Here is a 7741-nt window from a genome sequence, read left to right on the forward strand (position 1 = left end):
GGTGCTGCCCGTTCCCGCACAGAGCGGTCGGGGTGCCGGTCGCGCTGCTCGGCCCCGTCTCCCCTGGGTAATGGATAAAAGGATGAGTCGCGCTGCGCCGCTCGCTTTCGGGGCGGGGGCGCGGTATTTTGGGGGGGGGGGCGCGAGCGCTCCTTCCCCTCGGCTCAAAGTTTCCTTGCCTTGGCAGCTCCGAGTTTACTTTGCGGCGGGCTCGGGAAGGAGCGCGCTCGCCGGTGCGTCGCTCCCGGGAGGAGGAGGAGAAGGAGGAGGAAGAAGGGGGGGGGAGAGGGGGCCGCGATCCCCCTCCCATCCCATTGCCATGCTAATGCCTCGGCCCGCGGGACCGCGGCGGGGGAGGCTCCGGCTGGCGCTTCCCCCCCCCGCGCCGCTGATTGGGCCGCGCACGGCGCGGGAGCGCGGCGCTCGCCGCCTCGGGGCGCGGAGCAGCCGAGCGCTGAGCTTTTAGTCGAGGTGTAAGTGCATCGGCCCCGGCGCGGGGCCGCGGCTGCTGCGCCGGCTCCGGAGCGGGCGCCCGCGGACGGGGGGAAGCGGCGGCGCGGAGACGAGGCGGCCGCGTCCAAAATGCTCCTCGGTAAGAGAAAGGCGGCTCGGGCTCCCGGGGCCGCTCGCGGGTGCGAAGGAGCCGCCGGCAGGAAAGGCGTTTGCGGGGCCGGTTTTCCCGGCGCTGCGGGGCGAGGGCTGGTGGCGGGGCGCCGGCGGACGCGGCCGGGGGCAACCGCGTCAGCAGCCGGCTGCAAAGGTCGTTTGCGGAGTTCCTCGAGCCGAGAAATTTGAAATAAATCAAGGTGCAAGTTGCTCTTAAAAAAAAAAAATCGGATTGCCTCTTAATTTGTGGGCAGCTCTGCTAAGGCTATGGAGAGAGGGGTCTCTTCCTCCGCTTTGCAATTTTGGCCAAAGACTTGACTCTCGATAGTGGGGAAAGAATTGATGCGGGTTATTTACTGCCAGGACAGAGCTGCGAAAGGCACGGTGTTGAAGGAGTCCGGGCTGGGGAATGGCTGGCTGCTAACGTGCAGCAGCACACAAACGTCGATGCACCTGTAGGGTCTCCCCTGCACCCCGTCCTGCCCCACCGCTGCCTTGCCACGCTGAATTGCCAGCGTTAGTTTTTCGTCTTTTCAAGCAAAGCAGATCCTTATTGCTTTTTCTATTTCCATCCTGCTGGAAAGCCCGTTTAAAGAGCTGCTCTTTTGCTTTGAATCGTATCCCCRCAAAACAGTCCCTCCCCTGCCCAACCGCGCACGCAGCCTGTTTCCTGGCTCCCAGCCTTCTAATCCTAATTACTTATGGGATTCAAGCTGAGTTTGATTCACTGCATCTTATTGATTTTTCCCAGGGCTGCAAAGAGAGGAAGAAACAGGTTGCACGCTGACACGGCTTTATTTTGTCCTTGCTTTTCGTTTGGGGGTCGGCTTTGACTTCTGTGCCTCCTCCGGCTCTGTTTTGCCTGCTGCACCCACCACGTAAACGCTTCATGCCTTTCATGTGAAATGAGGTTAGGTGGGGAGAGGCGAGGCGGCAGGCAGCGCCTTTGAGGAAATCGCAGTTGCAAAGCTTGCAGGGCTCCGTGTCGATGTTGATTTTGTTGTTCCTCGTCTGTCTGAGGCTCATTGAGTTGAGCTGCAGCAGCAAATGAAGTGTAACGCTTGCTCTCAGACCCGTTTCGGGCACAGATTTGGGGCTGGTAATTTCGGTGCTTTTATTATCATCAGTGTTAACTTTCCCCCTCGCTGTTACAGGAATGGCACAGCTTTGCAGGAGACATTCGAGAACAGCTTTTCATGTGATTTCCGTGCCTTTCCCTAATGCCGGCAAACAAACAATGAGCGCTGGGCATGGCCGTACGGGGCTGCTGCTGTTTCCACGCATGCATGCACGCGTACACATACATACGTGCAAGTATGTATATGCTCACAGACGCCTATGTGCACACGTTTACGTGCTATAACGTATTGCAGGCGTCTGCTTGCTAATGCCTGGTTTTGCGAGAGCAGCGAGTCCAGGGAAATCACGGCTGTTATTAACCTGGCATCTGCCGAGGTTTGTTTGAGGTGCTTTTATTTTCTTAACTCCAGCCTTGCTTGTCAGCTGTCCTTCATATACYGCTTTAATTTTTCTAATAGTTTGAAACATAATCTTTTCTCCGTGAGCTGTCTTTCCCTCTGTTCCTGGAACATGTAACCGTACTCGGGATATTTATCTACAATACTTGTCAGGCAAAGCAGGCTTGAAAAAAAAAAAAAAAGCAAAGCTTGCTTTTAGCCTTGCGGTTTCAAATATGTAAGAAATGTTGTAAAGCCACTAAAGCTTTAATTTTAAACTTCAAAATGCAGCATAGACATAAATAGATGCGTTTCCGTGTGTGTATGTGTATGCACAGAGATATAAATGCAAACCCTACCCATTGTCATAGCAGAATACTTTATTTTACGTTACTCTTTCTCAGTCTCTTTTCTTTCTCCTTTGCCTCTGTGGAAGTTTTCAGGCTTCCATCTCAAATGGTGAAGCAATGAGAATAAATTCTTTCCCAATAATCTCTCAAAATGAAATCTTGCCGTTGCATACTGTGTTACATGCATGCAGAGGAGTTTAATGGCATTCTTGGTGCCAACCCCGTTGGGGAGCCGCGAGTCTCCGAGGAAAGCCTGGGACTGTCGCCGGGCTTAGGAGAACGTTTGCCACTGCAAAGCGTATCTGTGTTTTGGTTGCTCTCTGGCAAGTGTACAATGTCGTCTTTTTTTCCTTTTATGTTTTAAACACCTCTTCAGGGAAAAAAAGTGAAAACACTACAATGTCCTGAATTGCAAAATGTTCAGAATAAAGAAATGCTRTTTTCATGAGATGTTGTAGCTCCACAGTACCTGTCCTTAATACGGTTATCRGTCTGGATGCAAACGGTCCTGATTAGCCCAGTGTGACTGCTAACATCCGAATTTATAAACACAAAACTCAAAATTCCCTCCCAGTGCACAAGTGGTTGGTTGAGTTTTAAAGAAGGATTTTGTATTCCTTGTCTTTGTTAGCGCTTGTCAAATCGTTGCAGTTTTACTGACTTACAACGGCGGTGCAGTGACGGCTGCTGAGCATTTGTCCTGCCCGATCTTCTCGGGGCTTGGGCTTGCTGGGGACCGCTGCCGGTGGAAACCTTCGCGGTTTCGCTTCTGGGGCTGCGAAGCGGTAGGGGCCGAGGGCACTGCGCAGCCCCTGCGCCTCCGGGCCGCAAGTCGCGGGATGGTCTCGTGCTCGAGCCGTGGCGCTGCTTTGGGGTTATCGTGGTTAATCGGGTACTTGGTGATGCTTCTTGTTGTCTCCGGAAGAGCGACACCTCGTTACACAAATCGTCCTCCTATCCATCTGCAAAAAGGCCTGCAGACACAATGGTTTCTCAAGTGCTTCTAGATGTCACAAAAAGACAATAACTGCCGTTCCCTCTGTTTTCGCCTTGCATGGCTTTGGTTTGGATTTCCAGACGATTAGCTGCCTTAAAAACCTGGGCGTGTTGGTCAGCTGTCATTGTCAGGCTCTAATGGGGTAGTGAGTCAAGCTGGATGTATTCCTGGCACAAGCAGTGCATCCTGTCTGTCCTAACTGCTGGATTTGGCTTTGGGGCCTCTTCATCAGATGGATGGTGGGACTTGGCTATTTCTGAGGTCGTTCGGGGTGAATTTTCCTGTAAATGCAGCTGTTGCTTTTATTCCAAGGGGGCTTACTCTTAGAAATGTCCTGGGGAAAACATCTGTTCACTGATTTCAACCACCAAGAGCATCCTGGGGAAGCTGTTGAGCTGGCATCCCTCCCACAGCCTCCCCCCCTGGATATTTTTAGACCAAGCAGCCACCTAATCCTGACCTCCAGCATGACGTGGGCTAGACGGTTTTACTGTTTCCTTCGTCAAGCCAAGAATATAATTTCCAACAGTTTTTTTTAAACCATTTTTGATTATCCCTCACCTTACTTGAGTGACAGATTTGCTTGAAATATTTGTTAGCAATGTGGACTTTTTTGAAGTTTCTGCACACGCGATGCTCCTAGTAGCCTGCTGATAGCTGCTTGGCCGGTACCTGCTCCTTGGTGGCCCATTCGAGCACCCGCCGATACTGTTGAGCCTGTGATCACCACAGGGGACTGGGTATGGACCAGATTGCTGCTTTCTCCTTAGTCTGAGCGAGTGGGATGCCAGGACACGCAGGCTGGCTGTTCTCGCTGGTCCCCTGAGTGACTACATTAGCACGGTCTGGGTAGGAGTGGTGGAAACTACAATGAAATACTAGCGGTAGAAAATAAAAAAACTAAAAAATAATGACAGATGTGTGTCTGCTTCCGAACATTGAGTATGACCAGCCTAGCTTGAGGGCAGGCGTAGCGGAGAGCTGCGCGCTGCTGCAGCCGTCAGCATGAGCGTGACGGCCCCGCGCCGGGGCTCTGGCAGCAGTGTCGCTGGCAGAGAGCAGGCGCCGGAGGGGGAACGGCAAAGGGCTTTGACCTTTTCAAGATTTAGAGGGGGAAAAAAAAAGATGTAAATGGCTTGGGGTTTGGAAGTCGTCTCTGCTCCCTGGCAGCCCCAGGCTGCATCCCCCTGTTGTGCCCCCTCCCGGGCTCTTTGCAGCTGGGGCTCTTCCCCGCGCACTGTTGGCATCCCTGCGTCCACCCGAGACCCCGCGCGTTTATTTCTTGTTGGCCCCGGGCTGCGTGGGGGACGATGCGTGGGGCTCACATGCCTTCGAGGGCTGCCGCGCCGGAACGGTTGGTTAATGGCTCCTGCCAGCGGAGGAAGCGCGGCAACAAGGAAAACGCGTCTTGGCTTGGAGGCAGTTGGAAAGCCTGGCGGAGCAGGGAGCCCCTAATCCGCTGCAGATTGGTTGGTTCCCTGGAACGGTGCGAAAGCAGCAATTTGAGTGTCTTTGCTGCCTTTTAATTTGTCAGGTGCTCTCTGGCTGTACTGAATTGGACTCGGCTGTAATTTTTATGGCTTAAACGATGCCCAGAATAAAGGCTGAGCCCGACAGGCTGTGGGGAGGCTCTCCGGGGGGGGGGGGGCACTGCAAAATGCCCATTTTCAGATAATTTGCTGGCACACGGGGAGGGTTAAAATTAAACCCGAAGGGGAGGCATGCTCAGCGGTCAATGCTTGCAGACGCGGGGAGGGACCAAGACCTGGCGAAGACCAGGGTCCAGCAGGGCTCCTCAGCCTTCTCCATCAGGTTTGCGGCTCCCTGCAGCACCAGGTGGTGACTGAAGGACCAGGCGTCCTCTGCCCTGGGGCGATTCCCATCCCTGCGCTCGGGGCTGCGGTCCTGGTGTCGCCATCAGGGAGGAAAAATCACGGCCCCCTTCCCCCAGCGCAGGTGAACGATGCTGTTCACTGCTGGGCCAGGGAGCTCGCGAGGACGGCGTTTGGGTGCATCTCCGTGCTGCGGTCCCTGAGACCCTGCCACCTCATGACACTGATGCGGCCAAGGAGCAAATCCTGCCGGAGGAAAATAAGGAAAAATCAGCCCCAGGCCCTGGGGTTGTGCTCCCTCCGGAGCTGTGAGTGGAGCTCGGCCCCGGCTCCCGGCCGGCTGGGTTTGGTCCTCTATGGCCCCACGTGCGGACGGAAACTGCGGCTCGTGGCTGCAGCAGGCACCGTTGTGCCACGGGATGATGCACGTGCTCGTGCAGCTGGGTCACCTGCCTGCGGGGCTGCCGAGGCGCGTCGTGGAGGGCAAAGCACAGCAAAGATTAAATCGGATCAAGGCTTTTGTTGCTGCTGAGGAGCAAATATGAATATTTCCCTTTAAGTTCTGTGGCCTTCGCCTGCCTCGGTTCACCTCTGCTGTTCGAATGAGCAAAGCGCCCGCGCGGGGATGCTGCTGCCTCAGCACCTTTGCGCATCCCACTGGCGGCTTYGGCAACCCCTGTGCTGCCTGGGAGGCCGGGAAGCAGAGCGGTACCCCGGGCAGGACTGCAGTGCGCGGGAAGCAGCCGGGACAGTGGCTGCTTGCAGGGCTGCTGCAAGGCCGAGCCRCTTGCTGGGGCTCGGGGCCGGTGCCGCCTCGCAAAGCCTTTGGGCTTTCGGGACTGCGCGTAGCCGGATCCGAGCTCTTTCTCTGCCTCGGGAAGCACAGGGAGCTTTATTCGGCCCATCAGCCCGGGGGGTACCCGTGTCCTCCTTGCCGAGGTCTCCTGTCCCGATCTCCCGGTTTGCTCCCGCCAGGCTGCTGTGGTTTGGCAGCAAGGCAGGCGAGGCGGCTCTGTGGCCACGCGCCCGGGCGAGGGGGTTAGCCGGGCTCAGAGCCGCTCGTGATCCGTTGTGGAGCGGCTCCGGAGAGAGGAGGAGCCCCCTCGCAAAGCAGCTAACGGTGCCCCGCACCAGCGGCTGGCAGGCGACCCGGCACCRGTGGCCGCCTTTCATCCGCCACCGATGCTTATCCGCCCTCCCCAGCATCCTCCCCAGGCCACTGCTCTGCCTTCCTCCTCCTCCGTGTCTTTCCTTGAGCTGTTTTGCCTCCCTGCTGCAGTTTTGGGGCTTTTTTTCCTTTTTCTTTGTACGGCTTTCTGGCTCGTGAGAGTTGCGGGAAACTCCGCTCGTATTTGATGCTACTGAAAGCAGTGGAGGACGTACGGCGCCCAATGCACCCCGTCCCCGCAGCTTTGCACAGGGCAGGCGCCAGCCTTGCCCAGCCGGACCCGGCGTCCTTGGCTCGGGCCAGGGGGACGCAGCGCGCGAGGGAGGCGAGTGCCCTCTGAGCTGGCTGCTGCCCGCGGGCGCAGGAAACTGGGTCAGTGCCGGAGCGCCAGCTCCCCGGCCCCGCTGACCTTTGAAGCTGCTCCGAGAGCTGGGAAGCAGAGGCTAAACAAGCCTCGTGTCAGAAAACTGATTAAAAACGCTAAGTCCTCTTCCTCGCTTGCATTAGCACAAGAATAAATAGTGCATATTTTCGCCCTTGAAATCCCCAGTCTCTGGTTTCATCTAGCTCCTGTTTGCCTTAGCGTCAGCTCAGGGAGCCAGGCAGGAATGTCCCGAGCCCGAGAAGGAGCCTCTTGCCCCAGGATATGTCATCAAGAAGCCTAAAGAGAGGAATTTACTCCGGGGCCCCCTCCCCGTGCGTGGAGCCAGCCAGAGCCAGGTACAATGCAAGTCCTAATCCGGGCACGTTCCCCCCGTCCGGGCCTGGCGCCGCGCCGTGAGCGGGTGGCGTCGGGACGGGGGCGATGCGGGGGGTCCCGCGGGGTGTTAGCCTCCTCGGGGTCTGCTTTTGAGCAGTGCACGGGTGGCGTCTAAAACCTCCTTTTTGGAAGAAGTTGAGGGGCTCTGAATTGCACCCCCAGTTTAATGCTAAAAGGAGTTTGCGTGCGTGCGGGGTCCTCCCGCCCGGAGCAGGCGCCCCTGCCCCAGGGGTGCAGGCGGGTGCCGGGAGCAGGGTGCAGCTGAGCTGGTGGTCGTGGCGTGGGGGCGGCACCGGGCTGGGCTGGGCTTAAATTGGGTTCGGCTCTGGGTCTCGCAAAAAGCTGGCGAGCTGCTTTGGGCTTGCTCGAGGGGTGCGGAGCACCCTGATCCCAGCTCCCGCGCTCTGCTCAGCGCGAGGGCAGGACCCGTCCCGACCGGTGCAACCGCCTCTGCGCCGCTTCCCGCTGCGCGTGCTCAGCCCCCGGCCGGGGCCACGGAGGGGCAGCCGGGGTGCCTTTCCCCTCCCTGCGATTTGGGGGGAAAAGCGTTGCAGTGGGTGGGGGGGGGGGG

General features: G+C 57.3%; 1 protein-coding gene across 1 annotated transcript in view; it reads left to right on the forward strand.

Annotated features, from left to right (window-relative positions):
- Positions 1-556: 556 nt before the first annotated feature.
- The window catches only part of CUNH17orf113 (chromosome unknown C17orf113 homolog), a 15751-nt gene continuing 8566 nt past the window's right edge, over positions 557-7741 (forward strand). Inside the window, exon 1 of the mRNA XM_026071201.1 lies at positions 557-592. The gene's annotated coding sequence lies outside the window, so the exon portion shown is untranslated. The remainder of the gene's footprint in view (positions 593-7741) is intronic.

Source organism: Apteryx rowi, unplaced genomic scaffold (assembly GCF_003343035.1).
Source record: "Apteryx rowi isolate R43461 unplaced genomic scaffold, aptRow1 scaffold_323, whole genome shotgun sequence".
In the NCBI taxonomy this organism is placed as follows: domain Eukaryota; kingdom Metazoa; phylum Chordata; class Aves; order Apterygiformes; family Apterygidae; genus Apteryx; species Apteryx rowi.